At 36.9% G+C, this 18,044-nt stretch overlaps 1 protein-coding gene across 4 annotated transcripts in view; it reads left to right on the top strand.

The window, feature by feature from the left end:
• The first annotated feature begins 412 nt into the window (after positions 1-412).
• LOC115214341 (NAD(P)H dehydrogenase [quinone] 1) overlaps positions 413-18,044 on the top strand; it is a 35,217-nt gene continuing 17,585 nt past the window's right edge. The window contains exon 1 of one of the 4 annotated variants that reach the window (XM_029783525.2): positions 413-597. The gene's annotated coding sequence lies outside the window, so the exon portion shown is untranslated. Of the gene's footprint in view, positions 598-6,128; positions 6,231-9,769; positions 10,052-15,732; positions 15,972-18,044 lie in introns of those variants that run through there. The other 3 variants (XM_029783526.1, XM_029783527.2, XM_036504985.1) reach the window with 3 other exon arrangements.

The following is an 18,044-nucleotide window of genomic DNA, read 5'->3' as shown; positions in this document are numbered from 1 at the left end:
TAAATATATATATGAGCGAGAGAGAGGGGTGGTGGTTTTGTTTGTTTTTGGAAGTCTGCTATTCATCATTATATTCTAAACCAATATTGAGCACCAAGGAAACCTCTACGTGATCATCGTTCTACCAGCTAAAAATAGCAGCCAATCTTTCTTTGTGAAGGACAAGCTTGATAATGTGATCCTGGGTTTCCTACACTTGACAAAAAAAAACAGGATAGTCACAACAGCAATCTCTTTGGTCATAAATAGGCTTGCCCTGTCTGCGTTGACCTGTGGTCATATAACACCCCCATTCTAGCAACAGCGAATCGATCGATCGATCAATGAATCATTTAATCTATAACAGGCTCTATTGCATTGCATATGCATCCGTTATCAGTAGCAGTGTTAGATAATATAGCAATTATAATGTAACTGTGAAGGTAGTTAGTTGTTGCAGTGTGAGGGATGAGGGGGCGTTGTGCAGTTTAGTTATTTTTATGAAAACAGAAGTTTTGACTTGTTGAGAAATTTTCTGTCCTAAAAGTGTCTGTTTATTAGAACGGTCATTTCAATCCCCCGGAGAATTCAAGCTATTCGCAACTATCAAAGTCTACGGTAGGTTTATCGAAATTTTATTGAACGAAAAAAATAACGAAAAAAAAAACAAATTTTTGTAACTTATTGAAAGTTAAGTATTTCAGGCGGTTAATAGAAATCGTTATTATCATTTCTTTATTTTATTCACAACTCTTCAAGAGTAATATGAAATGTCGACCCAATTTCTAACTCACAGCCGAAATAGTTCATTAACTTCTTTTTTGTTATTTTTCATCCCATCCGGCCACATAGCCAGCCGATTGCAACCGGGGTTGCTATCTTGATAGCTAGGGGTACGGACAAAAGCCCCTACTTAAAGTGCGAAAGTGGACAAAAGCCCCATGCTTATATTTTTGGGGTTTTTTTTTTCACATTTCTTTCTGCTTAGCCCGGTCAAAACTTCTGATATATTTCGTTTTTATTTTCATATTTGTTGCAATCATTAAACTGAGGCCATGCTGGGGCATCACCTCGAAGAATTTTTAGTCGAATGTATCGACTCCAATATTTTTAAAGCACAGAGTTGAGCCTAAAAGGTCTTTCCACATGCTAGAGATAATAGCCAAATCTTTAAACATTATTTTTTAATATGATTTCAAATAAACAAAAACGGAAACCGCGGTTGTAAAAAACAAAACAAAACACTTTCATACTTCAACTATGGGGGGTTTGTTTGAGGGGCTTTTGTCTTAGGGGGCTTTTTTTGGCTAAGGGTCTTTTGTATTACATCCGCTGAACAGAACTCTAAAAACCGTACTGTTTATAATATTTGATTATGTCTCTATTGTGTGGAAGTAGAACACACCCAAGGTAGAACGGATTGATTAGTCCACCAGGATAAATATAGTGGAGTAATGCCAATGGGTTGACGGAAGGTCCGTGACCCGACAGCTCATGAGCAATGTGTTGACTCGGGAGTTCGAGCAGTACTGGTGAGCGGACAAGCATCTAGTACTATCTCTTAAACGGACTTCATGTATTATTTTATTATGTCGTACGAGAACTATACGATACAAGTCTCTCAAAAAAATTTAGAACACGAAATAAAATCAGGTTACATGTATTTAATACAACTGCAATCTACGGCAACGCAAGGTAAAAAATTTAAGAAACTCGTCCCTCTCTACACTTGATTTGTATTTATTAAAAGAAGCAAGTATCACAAGGTTTGATTTTCGCTGGTGTTTCATATTTCGTCGAAAGGGTGTGTATCATAATTCGAGTTAGCGTCGAAAACGATGATTCACATGTAGCTGTGCTAGATCCAAATGTTAATGCTGCACCATACAAAAGATAAACATTTGGAAAGGCATCCTGTACAATACGTAAAGATCCAAAAATATCAAGCAGTGTCATCATATTTTGTTAGGAAATGTATGCTTTTGCCATAGTGAGTTCAGAAAGTAAGGCCGATTTATCACAATTAACTAAATTGCTCAAAGGTTTTAAAGCATCAAAATCCAAAAATGTCTCGGACGTTGGTAGTAGACTTGCCAAGGAAGAATATATACTATCGTTTTGCTCTGAAAATCTATTATCTATCTCTCCCAAGCTTTCATCGATGATCACGAATTAAATTTTGCGGTGAAAGGTTATCCAGTCATCTTGCGATGGTACCAGGGTTTCAACAATATAATCTGAAAAAACCCGGGACCCGCAAGCTTTACGACGCATGCGTTCCTCAATAACATTAAATTGACTCATTTGTTTTAGAATCTCATCAAATATTAAAGAGTTTATCAGTTTGGTTATTTCACTGTTGGCAATCTTAAGAAGCCCAAGGCCATGGTATATAACACATTTGTGACTCTGAAGCTGTTTGTCTACTGGTCTAATTATATGCAGAAATTTGGGCTAGAAAACAAGGGCTAGAAAAACAAACCTTGGGGAACGAACTTGATGTAAAATTCCAGTTGCATCTATACACATTTTTGAATCTGACGAATCTGTGCATTCGGATAGGAAACCAACAATTTTGGAGTGATTTTCTATTACAGAAGCAATGGCAGTGAAATGACCCGACCACCTAAGACGTGGCAACTTCAATCCTTTCCAGAGACTAGCTATCTTTGGCCGTTTAATAAAATTATGAAGAATATTAACGGTGTCAAAGAACATAACTAACTCCGGAATTCGCTTTATTGTGTTAACCACGACAAGATGCAACTTATGATTAACACAATGAACATTGGGTATATATTTCTCAAGTCGATTTTGAATCTTTCTTTGAATGCCACCTATTTTGCCAGACACCACAGAAGCACCATCATAGCATTGTGACAACAGATGCTTTGGGTCAATGCAAAGGTTGGTTAATTCCTTAATTATCAAGTCGGCCAATATTTCAGCATCATAATGTTGATTAGTTGGCATCGCAACTAACTTTTCCAGAACCCTGCCGTTTTGCAAGTACCTGATAACAATTGCAAGATTTTCCGTCACATTTCAGCGTAAAATAAGGAACATCAGAACATTTTTATTTCATCGACAGTGTGTCTTCTCAACGATTCGATGATTTCGTTTTGCATTGCTGCTGAGGTGTAGGTCGCATTTTTTTGAATCGTGCTGTAACATTCCATTAGCTTTGAGTTTTTATTTAATGTGTACTGGAATAATTTCATAAAAAGACCACAAGGCTGCGTGTCATCTTCTGAATAAAGATCCTGAAAACTTCATTTTCGTTTCCTCGAAAAGGCAATTCGTTTGCACAAAGAAAATTAACAATATCAACAATGGAACTGATATAATAACGGTTTTTGTTCAACTGACCATTTTGCAATATTGAAGACACGGATGTTGTGGATAAACGCTGTTGGTGTTCCTTCCATGTTACCATAGCTTGGATATGGGATGCAGAGTTTGCGTGCTTATTTAAACCTTTTTTTTTTTTTTTGCATGATGCCTATTAGAATATCCATTTTTAATAAAACAAGTATCAGCTTGAGCAGAAGTATTAAAGTGCCGACAAGCAAAACAAAACATGGGTTTCTTTAAAAGAGAATACTCTAACCATGGACGACCAGTATACCAGTTTGACGAGAAGTCACGTCTCTGATTTCCATAAATTTTTGGATCAAACTTTGCTAGAACTGGCTGCACTGATTGGCAGTCGACCTGCCCTAGATCATCCAATGAGGGTGTCAAAGACTTTGCAAGACTTCCCTTGAGCTGCGAAACTTCGTTTGCAATTCTCTTCTGTTTAGCATTATTACATGAATCAGATTGGAAATTCAGCAATGATTGCTTCAGTTTTTTTTTTTCGGTAGTGATTCATTATTTTTGGCCACTGATATTCGCAATAATTAATTCTAAGGTAGAATATCGTAGTAAGAGTAACAATTTCTTAAACTCGTAAGTGATTTCAATTCAAGAAATTTTTTTTTCAGTTTCTTCGAAGTTATACTTTTTTTTAGTTAAACACAAAATGATTTCAGAATAAACTTTGTTCAAAGAATAGGAAAATTTATTCAGTGAAAGTTCTCACCTGAAAAATCCTTTCTGAATGTATATTTTGGGAAATATTAAAAATTTTCTTTCCTTTTTCGCGAATAATAATCCTCTCTGACTAGTAGAAATAAAATGACTTTTTAATGTCCGTCTCTGTTCATATATATACGTGTGTAGTGATGCGTTTACGACCATAAATCTCTAACTACAGCAACAATTTGTAGTGGAACTTGCATGCATGAAGTGGATTCGATCCACCATAACCAAATTTAAATTAACACTGCAACAGGGCTTTACCCACGGCAGAACAATGGTTTTTCTCTGACAGCAGTTTTACATTTTCCAGGTGCCTTTAGCTAGGCCGAAATAATGTCTTCATACTTGACCCTTTCTAACCTCTTCTACTTCACCATAAACTAGATTAGAGATAACAAGACCACCAACTAAATTTATTGTTCTCAATGATATATCTATCCTTCTGGATAGTTATAAAAGCAAGAACACCCCAAGCAAAAATCAGTCGGTGACGACTCAACCAGTTAGTCACTTTGGTAACAACGAAGTCTGGCTGACCAGCTAGAAATAGAGCTATGATCAAAAGTATTCCAGCCACGACTATCACGTCTTTTTTTATATCATTATTTAATATATATTTTATTTAAAATGAAGTACGATTTGAGGGAGGTTTGGCTGTTATTTCTAGCTGCCGCGTGCTTGCGTAGAGGCTCCTCTGCTAAAGAGAGCCCTGGGCTGGTGTTGTTAAACCGGGGCGTCATATCGAGTGCCCCCACCTGAGAGGGTAGAGTCAATGCATTGCTCATATAATATATCATCATCTCATCTATTTTCTATTGCAGCGCTTCTTAAACTATGGGTTACGAAAATTAAATTCAAACACTTGAATTTCAGTTTATATGTTATTTTACAAACGTATATTTAATACCTGGGGTCGCGAAAAATCTCTATTGCATATTGAAAAAGGAAAAGGCAGCGAATTAGCAGAATCATTACCGTATCGAACAAAAGGCTTTAACAGCATTTCTGAGTTCCTTTCGGGGCTGTTAAATTAAATACCTATCGAGCACTGGGGTCTATGTAATCGATTAACCTCACACCCACTAAACTCGCTAGCCTTGTGCCAAAATTCGAAAGATAAAATAGGATTATATTTAAAAGGAAAACAAACTGTCAAAAGCATTGGAGAAATACAGCAAAATAACTGCGAATATTTTAATTCTTTCACGTGTCAGGTAAAAGGAACGCACAAATAGCAATCATATAGAGCGGGAGCCTTTTGACGGATTTATGGAATAAGTATCTAATACTTATACCTCACGGGAACCCAATTTGTACCACACCCCCGCTTAAGCACCCTTAAGCGGGGTTGGGATGCAAAATTTAAAAAGAAATAGAAACCTTGGAAAAGATGTTTTTTTTTTTTATATCTTTCACTATCGTAATTCCCGTTGTATGAAAATAAAGAACTCCCGGCTACCAAAAAAAAAAAAGAAAAGTGTAATAGGTGTGAAAAAAGTGCCCCCCCTCCGCCAAAAAAATGCGATATAATTGGCTTCTATGAATCGTATATGAAAAAATAAATGACAAAAAAAAATATGTGCGAAAAAGAGTTTGTGTAAGATTTGGCTGCTATTTCTAGCACGTGAATAGACTGCTTGTCGGTTGCTTATTTAACGTAAAGGTGCGCCCAGTTTTGATTTCGAAGTATTTAAAATACTTATTTGGAAATCAAAGAGAAACGAACAACGCATTTTAAAACCGAAAATTAAAAAAACAAAATTTCCAAAAACTTTTCCCGCGTGTCGCTCACCCATCAACACATTTCCACATGCATAATGGCGAAAAGGGTTTCAAAACTTCGTGTTTTGCCGTATGGGGAAGGGATTGGTTATTCTTTTTTTTTCTTTTCTTTTTCAGAATCATAATCAACTTGTGTGAATTTCTCTTTGCACTAAGATGATTAGAGCGCGATCACATAATTTTTTTCATTTTTTTTTTTCGCGAATACTGTGTGGTAGGGAAAGTTGAAGTGTTCATTCATTATTATTATTTTATTATTTTGTTGGGGCAACTGATTTCCCTTTGAGGTATCGTGCATGCGCACTAAAATTGTTTCATTTTCTGACACCGAGAGAAAAGCAGCACGTAAATATAACCGCGAGCTTTATTCCCCATAAATTCCAACGGTATGTAACATGAAATTTCTTTGATATTTTCAGCGAATTTATGTTATATGTGCATCGCATACAGATGTGTGTGGCTGTGTGTCAAGAGAGTTTGTTGGAGATGCGGCTGTTATTTCGAGACTCATTTTTTGTAAACGCCCTTTCAAAAAAAAAAAAAAACACTTCAGAAATTTCGACATACATACAGCTCCTACACGCATTTTTTTTTTTATCTCCTTGTTTTTTTCTGTGTATCTTTCTGTCGAAGAGCGTAGTCTCGAAACGTAAAAGACTTTTTCTATTCCTGAGCGCTATACTAATACATTTTCACCTGCCTTCGTCTTTTGTTTATTTTCGAAAACTTTCCAGCTACACACACACACACATACACACATACACAGATACATACATACATACATATAAATAAATAAAATGAACGCTTTATTTTCACTTTTTGCCACACAGTATATATAATACCTGTTGACATTCCTACCTGTTTTTACCGCGGGAAATTTCTCTAAAATTTTATCGCCAAGAAACAAATCCGACAAGTTTGCGATTTTTGTCGAAACTCATTCCCAGCCCTACGAATAGCGCCTTTTCAAAAAAAAAAAAAAGTTGTACATGAAAAAAAAAATACATGCGGAAAGTGTTTGTGTGAGATTTGGCTGCTATTTCTAGCATGTAAATAGACTGCTTGCTGGCTGCTTATTTAACCGTACGGATGCGTCAAAAAGTGGCTGAATTACGGTATGAGTACCATAGTTGTCAAACTATGGTGCACGTGATTTTGTTTATGTTTGTGATCATAAGATCGCATAAGATGTTATTGGAAATCAAAGAGAAACGAACGAGGCATTTTAAAACCGAAAATTAAAAAACAAAATTTCCCAAACCTTTCCCCCCGTGTCGCCCACCCATCAACACACACTTCCAAAGTTTCACTTTTAGCATCGCAGTCAACGCATGCGCAATGGCGAAAAGGGTTCCAAAACTTCGTGTGTTTATGCCGTAGACTGCGATGGGAGGGGGAGGGGTTAATTTTTTTTTTCTTTTTAAATTGGAATTTTACAAAAATTTTTGGAAATTTTTTGCAGAATCATAATCTCCGCATTTTCTCGCATATTTCAAAAAAAAAAAAAAAACTCTGAAAAGATTCAAAAACGAAGAAATTGGAGGGGGGGGGGAGTGAAATTTTAAAATGCCGAGTTTTGCCAATTTTTTTTCATATTCGTAATCTCCGTACCCGGAAACGGAGATTTCTATAAAAAAAAAATAGAAAAGAAAAGAAAAACGACAGTATCGGGCCGTCCGCATTTTAAAACCGAAAATTAAAAAAAAAATTTTCCGAAAACCTTTTCCCTGATATCGCCCACCCATCATCACATCACTTCCAAAATTTCACTTTTAGCGTCGCAGTCAACGCATGAGCATTAGCGAAAAGGTTTCAAAACTTCTTGTTTATGCCATAGACTGCGAGGGGAAAGGGAGGGGTATTTAAAAAAAAAAGTTTTTTGTTGAAATTTTACAAAAAGTTTTGGAAATTGTTTTTAGAATCATAATCTCCGTATTTTCCCGCATATTTGAAAAAAAAAATTTTTTCCAGAAAAAGTCCAAAATGAAGAATTTGGGTGAGGGTGTACGTACCTGATGTGTGTGTCACCTTTACTTCGAAGAAGTGGCTAAGCGAGAGAGAGGAGAACAGAAAAGAAGTAAGAAAGAAAGGGAGTGAAAGAGACAGTGAGTGGTGACGGCGTTCGTTGTGTTTTTAAATGTTTCAGAGAGGACGTAAGAGAAAAGGAGAGAGAGAGAGAGAGAGAGGGTGAAAGAGATAGTGAGTGACAGTGTTTGTTTTGTGTTTTTAAATGTTTATCACATCGCAAGAGAAGTAGATACATAAATACATGTACACATTAAATCAAAAGCGGGAGAGAAGAGGGTCACAAAGGAAGTGAAAGAGAGAAACTGAGAGAGACAGTAGATACATAAATCCAAAGAAAAGTTCATACATAGACACAGCAAATATTGGATGTCAGTTTCACTTTTCGTTACCACACGAGGATAAAATTAAGTTACAAATGGCTACAACTCGATATATATATATATATATATATATATATATATATAGATAGATAAATGAAAGAATGGAGTCGAACGACGATTTAACAAAATTCCTTTATTCTCGACATATGTTTCGAAGACTGCATATTCTTAATTCCGAAGGAATAAAGGGTGCATTATGCCGTCTTCTCATCAGGAAAGACAAGGAAATTATGTCAGCATCATGACGAACAAAAACTTTTAGATGACTGCCCACACGGAGTCCATAGTGATAATGAGTATTTCTTTAAAATATTCCGTTATAAGCAGTGACGTCAAAATTGGTTGGATGGGTAAAATTCTAAAAAGTTCAAGAGTTCAAAAATGGTTGGAAGGGACAAGTTCTAAGAATAGGGGTGTGACAGAGTGCAAGTCGTATGTATGGTGATGCGTTGTTGTTTGCTTTTGCCAATGAGATTGAGTGCCTATGTGTGTGTATGTATATAACTGCATTCGTGTCTATGTGTGTGTATATGTGTGTGTGGGGAGATAAATGCCAAATACATCTAGTGATGAAGTGACAGGTTTGTATCTGTGTTTGATTGTGCTTATGATAGAGAGGGGGAGAGGTAGAGAGACAAAGGTATAACATACCCCAACGAATTTGGTAGTAGGCCTTCAAGTAACGGAGTATAAAAAAATTTGTATATGGTGTTGTTGTAGATGTGGAACCAAATTATTAAATTCGAGGAGGTTATCTATATTAATCATCATTCATATGAGCGGAAGGTGTGTTTCTGCCAGTGCATGCACCTATAGGATTTTTCTTCCATTGTGTTTACTAAAGGGAATTTGGCGAAAAGTATATAGAAAAGCTCGGAATTACAGACGGCACAATATTTTCTGCCCTTATCAAAAGGAAAGGATACAGACAATATGGACCATTCCAGCTTGAAAGTTATATTGCTGTCCTTAAGACGCCAAACTAATTTACTTAGTCCTGTACTTTGTTGTTTCCTCTTATCTCGGAAAGGGTTAAAAAAATATCCCTTTTTCTAAAATTGCGAGGAAGCAAAGTCAGTGAGTGGGGCACACTTGTGTAGGGATGCCATTTCTCGTTTTTTTTTTTTTTGTTTTGCGTATATTTTGCTTCTTGCGTTGTTCAAATTGTGATAGACAGAAATAAAACGTATAAATAAACTGTTTAGCCCCAGTTCGCTGGCTGCCAAATGCAGTGATATTAAATGCAGTTTGATTAAGTGAGAATGGACTCCTATTCTTTTTTTTACTTCTTTATTCTTTCACTTGTTTCAGTCACTGGACTACGGCCATGCTGGAGCACCACCTTGAAGAATTTGGTGTTAAAGATCGATCGTAGTATTTATTTTAAAGTCTGGTACTTAATCCATCGGTCTCTTTTGCTGGACACTAATTAACATAAACCAACCAATCGATGGTGGGGTGTTAATCACAAAAATGCGCGCGCGCACACCCGTATATACAACCGGTTTCCATGTTCACACCCAGGCCATTAATCGGTTCAGGGCTATACCATAGTAGGTAAAATTACAGATTAACTTTACCCTATAGTATTAGGAGACAGTTGCCCAGGGTGCCGCGCAGCTGAATTGAACCCAAAATTACAAGGTCCGCGAATCGAACTTCTTAACCACACTGCCCATCGCTAATTTTTTTGTAGATTCTGACTCTTAGGATATTCGCAGTATAAATATCTAAAGAAAGTGTACAAGAAAGGTTGGAGTAGGTGAAAAATAAAAACAATAATAAACGAAGTTCAACGAGTAAGTACTACATTTCTCTCGTTACTTATTTTGTCCTCATTTTAAATTCAGTTTTCAGGTAATTATAGGCAAACGTCTTCTATTGTAGTATCAGACCTACTAAAGCCTTGTGAGTGGATTTGGTAGATGGTAACTGACAGCTTGTCGTGTGTTTGTGTATATATTAATATATATATATATGCTTGTGTGTCTGTGTTTGTTCCCCACCCCCGCATGACAACTGGTGCTGGTTGCTGGTGTATTTACGCCCTCTTTGCAGTTCGGCAAAGACACCGACAGGGTTATTCGATTAAACACTCCTCAAAGTGGTACCCCAGCATGGCCTCAGCCTAATAATGACTGAAACACGCAAAAAGAATATATATATATATATATATATATATATATATATATGTATGTGTGTGTATATATATATATGTGTGTGTATATATATATATATATGTATGTGTGTGTATATATATATATATATGTATGTGTGTGTATATATATATATATGTATGTGTGTGTATATATATATATATATGTGTGTGTGTGTGTGTATATATATATATAAAATAAGGGTTTTTTGCAACAAATTGCTTAAACCACATACCGAAAATATTAGAAATAGCAGTCAAAGGACTACTATTTCTTTTACTACAAAAATAAGTCTCCACAAACAATAATATTTGTAACTCACATATGGCAAAAGAATTAAATTACATTAATTATATTTCACCCTTTATCTGTATATATATGTGTGTGTGTGTGTGTATTTCCTGAACGTCAACCCTCTTTGTTGTCCTTTCATCACGACTTTGGTGTTTTTTATTCGATTGTATACTTCCAGTAAAACTTTCATTATTGAATTAAAAAAAAATGTCTTGGACTCGTTCATTCATTCCTTCCAATTTCAGACAGATGGTGAACGGTATTAATTATGATAATGTCAGTCTAGTACGGTGTATTTGATATTGCATACGTGATGAGGTGATAGTAATGTAAATAAAACAAATTCATGTTACTATGGAAACTTGAAAGTGACCTTCAGTGAAGGACATGTAAGAGTTATTCAATTTTGTCTGTGCTATATAAATGGTTATCAATGTTTCTGAAAAATGGTATCATGGATGTTGCTCCTATCACATTCATGAGAGGTGAAGAAGGGAGTGAATAAAGTTTAGTTAAACGAGAGTCCTAAATGTTTTTGTTTTTTATTTTTTATTAAAGGAAAGTATTAAAGAACAAAAGTATCAAATAACAAAACTATTATTGCCCCCTTATGCTTTTCAAAGTATTTTTCCTGTTTGTAAATAATCTGAAAAAAAAAAATCACTCCCTACATATTGATATTTTAGTACCCTAGACACAACAGAAGTTATTGAGAGGAGGAAAATCTGTCAAGCTTCCTATTTATATAAGACTGTTCTCTATCCACCCACTTTCATATTTTTTTATTACTCTATACCAGTGCTTTTCAAACTTTTTGCTGGAGAGGAATCCCAAGGAAACATTCCACTGGCTCGAGGAACCCCTGTGCAATAATTTAACAGTCTTATGCACACATATCTGCACAGGAGAATTAAAAATTACTGCCGATTTTAGCCGTTTTGTAACTTCTTGCGGAACCCCTGGACTGTACTGGCGGAACACTAAGGTCCCGCGGAACCCTGGTTGAAAACCACTGCTCTATACTCTGAATTGTCAACCAATTTCAAAATTCGTTATCTTGAGTTGTTTACCTTGTTTTATTCGGTTGACACGATCATCGTTCAACAAGGTTTACCTCTCCACGGTGCAGGTACAATCTTGAGTAATTTAAAGTATTCTACTTCATTATCCAGTTACAAACCCTAGATATAACCTCACCTGATCCTAACCTCACCATGCCTTTGGTTAGGAATGATTAAAACACAAATCTTGCACACTTTACAACATACTCTCTTTTTACTCTTTTACTTGTTTCAGTCATTTGACTGTGACCATGCTAGAGTACCGCCTTTAGTCGAGCAAATCGACCCCAGGTCTTATTCTTTGTATGCCTAGTACTTATTCTATCGGTCCCTTTTGCCGAACCACTAAGTTATGAGAACATAAACACACCAGCATCGGTTGTCAAGCGATGTAGGAGGGACAAACACAGACACACAAACTTACACACACACACACACACACACACACACACATATATATATATATACACTACCGTCAGAAATTAATTAGCACCCTTGATTTGCTCTTCACTCAAGGTATGTGCTGTCACCTAGTGGCCATATCTCGAACTATTGCTTTGTTGCGAGTTCACTGTTGCGCAGAACGATGTCGTAACTTTGTTTGCAGAGCAGTTTGAGAGTCTACAGCCTTATGATGTTGACATAGCAGTGCAACAACAACTTGGAGTGCGGATGCAGACAAATCTTCCTTTGTTTAATAGATATAGGTAGCGCCTCGCAAGGACCGAAATCACACCATACTAAGTTTTCTCATCGCGTAAGACGTTTTGAACAGCTCATAGGTTAATTGATTTAACCTATTCAATGTAGAAATTTGAGAAGTGCTAATTAATTTCTGACGCAAGTGTATACACATACACATATATACGACGGGCTTCTTTCAGTTTCTGTCTACCAAATCCACTCACAAGGCTTTGGTTGGCCTGAGGCTATAGTAGAAGAGACTTTGCCCAAGGTGCCATGCAGTGGGACCAAACCTGGAACCATGTGGTTCGTAAGCAAGCTACTTATCACACAGCCACTCCTTCACCTATGGGTGGATTTTATAAGAATCATTCTATTTACAAACATGATTGAAAGCTATAATGTGTTAGTTCTAAGCACTGATAATCCTTGAACTGCTTCACTTATTGCTTTTCAAAAGCATTTGATAGTGCCATTCTCTTTTCTATGATGTACAGATAAGGATATAGTACCATGTTTTACCATTTGTTAAAGCTTTATCAACAGGCATGGTTATGTTTAAGAATATTGGCTGTTGTCCATACATGCAAGTCACACCACTTTATCCTGCCTGTGTCCATTCCAGGGAAATACTTGTGACTTGGGCCAATACAGCTTTCACTAGTGTTGCTAAAGTCTATTCTGTCAGAGTGCAAAGAACTGCAGCAGATACCACAAGGCATCTTTCCTAAATCTCTCACATTTCTGCCAGTCCACTGCCCTGGATTGGTATTTTGTTTTATTGAGCACAAAAGGATAAAATATGAAGTTAACCTAGGCAGGATTCGAACTCTGGGCACAGACAATTCAAACAAGTACTAATGCTCTAATGGCTCTACTAATTCACTATCTCAGTTTCAAATACGTTTGGTACTTCAGAAAATAGTTTTTTTTTTCCCGACAATTATGGCTGTGTGAAGCTCAGGACACCAAAACTCTACCTATTTCTTTACTACCCACAAGGGGCACCACACAGAGGGGACAAACAAGGACAGACAAACGGATTAAGTCGATTATATCGACCCCAGTGCGTAACTGGTACTTATTTAATTGACCCCGAAAGGATGAACGGCAAAGTCAACCTCGGCAGAATTTGAACTCAGAATGTAGCGGCAGATGAAATACTGCTAAGCATTTTGCCCAACGTGCTAACGATTCTGCCAGCTCACCTGCCAAAACTCTATCATCCTTTGTCTATTCATTATAATTAACTTTGTTTCATAACAGACAGCTTAGAATATCCTTGCATTTTCATGTTTTATGGTTTCACCAAATTTTTCATTGTATATATAGTGAGATAATGGTAATGCAGAAATAATCCATTGCGATCACCTGATGACATTGTCAAGCCATTATAATAGCTTCAAATATGTTGCCAATTTTTAGCAGTGGAAGTCAATAATGGTGAATTTGCATTGTTTCTTGTAACAATTATATAAGATTTCCATAGTTTACTCACTCTATTATTTATTTGTTGTATATTATTGTTCCTTGTTAGGCTTGTGTCAAAATTTGAAACCAATATGTACCATCCCTTGCAGTATATTGTTATATTATTTTAATATATTACTCTTTACTCTTTTACTTGTTTCAGTCATTTGACTGCAGCCATGCTGGGGCACCGCCTTTAGTCGAGCAAATCGACCCCAGGACTTATTCTTTGTAAGCCCAGTACTTATTCTATCGGTCTCTTTTGCTGAACCACTAAGTGACAGGGATGTAAACACACCTGCATCGGTTGTCAAGCAATGCTAGGGGGACAAACACAGACACACAAACATACACACACATACATATATATATACATATATACGACAGGCTTCTTTCAGTTTCCGTCTACCAAATCCACTCACAAGGCATTGGTCGGCCCGAGGCTATAGCAGAAGACACTTGCCCAAGATGCCACGCAGTGGGACTGAACCCGGAACCATGTGGTTGGTTAGCAAGCTACTTACCACACAGCCACTCCTGCGCCTAGTTTTTTTTTATCTAATTTTTTTTTTCTTTTACTTGTTCTGTCCCTATAACATAATTTCTTAATGTCCCCTCTTTCCACCTGTTTTTACACACTGCATTCTCCTCCCCTCCATATCCCAAACCCTTTTTGAACTTTTGTGAACTTTCCTATCCATACACCCTATCCACTTCTCTGTAAACATCTTTGTAACTTGAGAGTACACCTCGACACATCTGCTTCACCATCTTTTTCCTTTTCTCCTCTCTCTCTCTCTCTCTTTTCAACTGGAGTAGCCATGTGTCTCCTCTCCTGCAAGACACTTGTTTCTGTTCTTCTATTCATACTCATCAACTAGCACAAAGTCATCTCTCTCATTGCTACTCCCCTTGCTCAGTTGAGGGGTCTTTTCTTGCAAGTTACTTAGGTGAACTCACTGGTGCTGGTGCCACATAAAAAGCAACCACTACACTCTTTAAAGTGGTTGGCATTAGAAGGGCATCCAACTGTAGAAACCATACCAAAGCTGAGAGTAGAGCTTTGCACAGTCATCTGGCTTACCAGCACCTGCTAAACTATCCATTGTATAGAAAAAAGCAGAAGAAACGGAGAGAAACAAGTTTGGCTGTGGGCCAGTATTTGGTGAGTGTTGGTGCAGGTGTTCAGCAGTTTTCTTCACTGTCATTTAGTGCATGTGTGTATGTGCATGCACTCTCTCTCTCTCTCTCTCTCTCTCTGTCTCTCTCTGTCTCTCTCTCTCTCCTTTGCGTGTTGCTTAGCACCAATTTGGTTCTGATCAAGCAGTCATACTACAGTTAAAAACATTTAAACGAAGGCCATCCTACCTTTTCTCTCCCTCTCTTTTAGGTATAGTGTATCTAAGATTATATTATCCAGTATATCAATTTTGTTTAGGATAGTAGAATGTGTGATTCGAGTGAGATATGGCTATTCTTTCTAGCATGCTAAGTAACAATGTAGAGGTTTGGTTATTGACCTATTCTCTCACGTGTTTTATACTGCAGAAAACAAATGTCCTTCATAATGGGATTACTGGTTGCTTAGTATTTTTCCTAATGGTCTCATACCCTCAAGGCATTCACACCAGCCAACCGGTTTTTCTATAATTTTCTTATTTGTTTATCGCAGTCTTTTTTTTTTTTAAGATGGTTTCAATTGACATGCTAAGCAGGTAAATGTGGTACAATTTATAAAAAAGAAAAAAAAACATTAAAAGAATTAGGTTTTGTAGACAACCTTTCTTCCTCCACAATCACAACTACTTAGATATGCCTGTATAACAAGCCAAAGCCTCAATGTGGTACAAATAATATCCTAATTTCCCTCAAGTTTAAGCTGGTAACAGTATCACTAAAAAATCATCTTAGAAAATAAAGAACTTATACGTTATGGATAAGGATCTCAGCTAGGATGGGTGTGGCTGAAGAGGTTTTGATCTTAAGTCTCACTGGAGTTTAAGATATTTTTCTTGTATAGAAATTCATACTTGATGATATAGACTGTCTCTTCTGTATGTATATTTTCTTTGTCCATGTTCTATCTTCTGTTTATTTTTTTCTATTTTTGTTTTAGCTTATAAAAATATGCAAATGTGCTGCTTTTATTACTGATGTTGTGAAAAGTGTACATACATATACATACATTTGTGTGCACACACACCTCACTTTTTATTATATACAGGATATGCTGTATGGCTTGGCACAAATTCGAATTGTGTCTCATTTAAACGGATTTTTTTTCCTAATGAAATGTACTGACACTTTGATATCTCCCTGTATGAGCCAACTCTGTATCTGCCTTAACCAAAACTCATTGCATATGATAGGCTGTGTGTGGGATGCTGGTGGTGCAGGAGTGGCTGTGTGGTAAGTAGCTTGCTTACCAACCATATGGTTCTGGGTTCAATCCCACTGCGTGGCACGTTGGGCAAGTGCCTTCTACTATAGCCTCAGGCCAACCAAAGCCTTGTGAGTGGATTTGGTAGATGGTAACTCAAAGAAGCCCATCATATATATGTAGATGTATATATATATTTGTGTGTGTGACGTTTGTGTGTCTGTGTTTGTCCCCCCAACATTGCTGGTGTGTCTAAGTCTAACTTAGTGGTTCGGCAAAAGAGATCGATAGAATAAGTACTGGGCTTACAAAAGAATAAGTCCCGGGATCGAGTTGCTCGATTAAAGGCGGTGCTCCAGCATGGCCACAGTCAAATGACTGAAACAAGTAAAAAGAGTAAAAAAGAGTATATATTTGTGTGTCTGTGTTTGTCCCCCCAACATCGCTTGACAACCGATGCTGGTGTGTTTACGTCCCCGTAACTTAGCGGTTTAGCAAAGGAGACCGATAGAATAAGTACTAGGCTTACAAAAGAATAAGTCCTGGGGTCGATTTATTCGACTAAAAGGTGGTGCTTCAGCATGGCCGCAGTCAAATGACTGAAGCAAGTAAAAGAGAATAAAAGAGAATTATTGATGAAACCAAAAGGGAAAATAGAAAAACAAAACCCTGGTTTGTCTTGGGTAAAAATGCTCTCATGTAAGTCTAGATCATCTCTGAACAAATAAACTTTTAATATGCAGGCAGCCAGCTGAATGACTGGTATGAGTTAGCAATCTGCTTTTTTAAACAATGCTTCTGGGTAAGGAACCAGCATTGACTGGCATTTCGATGTGTCACTTGTGATGTAAAAGAAATAAAAGTTGTCAAAGAATTGTATATGGTACATATGCTTTATAGCATTCAAACCTGTTTAGATTTGGGTCATGCTGGAAAACTCGATTTGAAAATTTGATTGTTTGAAGAGATGTCAATTTCAGATTTGGGGGTGACACCCCACTGTCCTCGAAATTACTTGTGCCATTCAATAAAATACTTTTTAGCCATGTATTTTTTGTGTACTATTCTACATTAGTGAGATCTGGCCTGTGAATTCAACTACTTTCCTAAAAATGATTTTGTTCTCAGCCAGAAAGATTTTTTCTGAATGAACCAGCTGCCTTAAATGCTCAGATGGTGAGTGTTTACTGGTTGTTGTGTAGATGCATGGCTTAGTGGTTAGGGTGTTGGACATATGATTGTAAGATCACAGTTTCGATTCCTGGACCAGGCAGTGCATTGTATTCTTGAGCAAAACACTTCATTTCATGTTTCTCCAGTCCACTCAGCTGGTAAGAATGAGTAATCCTGCAATGGCCTGGTGTCCAATCCAGGTGAGGTAATATATATGACGTGAAACCAGGAAACTATCCCTTATAACCTGGTATGACTCAAGAAGATAACTTTACCTTTTTTTTACTGGTTTAGTTCTTTGGTCAATTGTAATTTCAGAGTGATGACATAGAAACCTAATCAATTATTTAGTATTCAAGTGGATGATATATCTATTTTGCCACTCAGTATTGCATGTCTGCAACCTAGAACAGATTAATAGCAGTGATTAATAATATATTTTATTTTTGTTGAGTCAGTCTCTTGCTACTCTGAGTTTTGCTTGTGGGTGCTGTAATTAGCCTGAAGATCTTGTGCATCCCACAGGCAAAACTCAGACTAACAAGAAACCAAGAAACTGGCTTGACCAAAATAC

The sequence above is a fragment of the Octopus sinensis genome, linkage group LG7, assembly GCF_006345805.1.
Source record: "Octopus sinensis linkage group LG7, ASM634580v1, whole genome shotgun sequence".
Lineage (NCBI taxonomy): Eukaryota > Metazoa > Mollusca > Cephalopoda > Octopoda > Octopodidae > Octopus > Octopus sinensis.
Note: the sequence above shows the minus strand (reverse complement) of the source record. Positions and strands in the feature narration are given on the sequence as shown.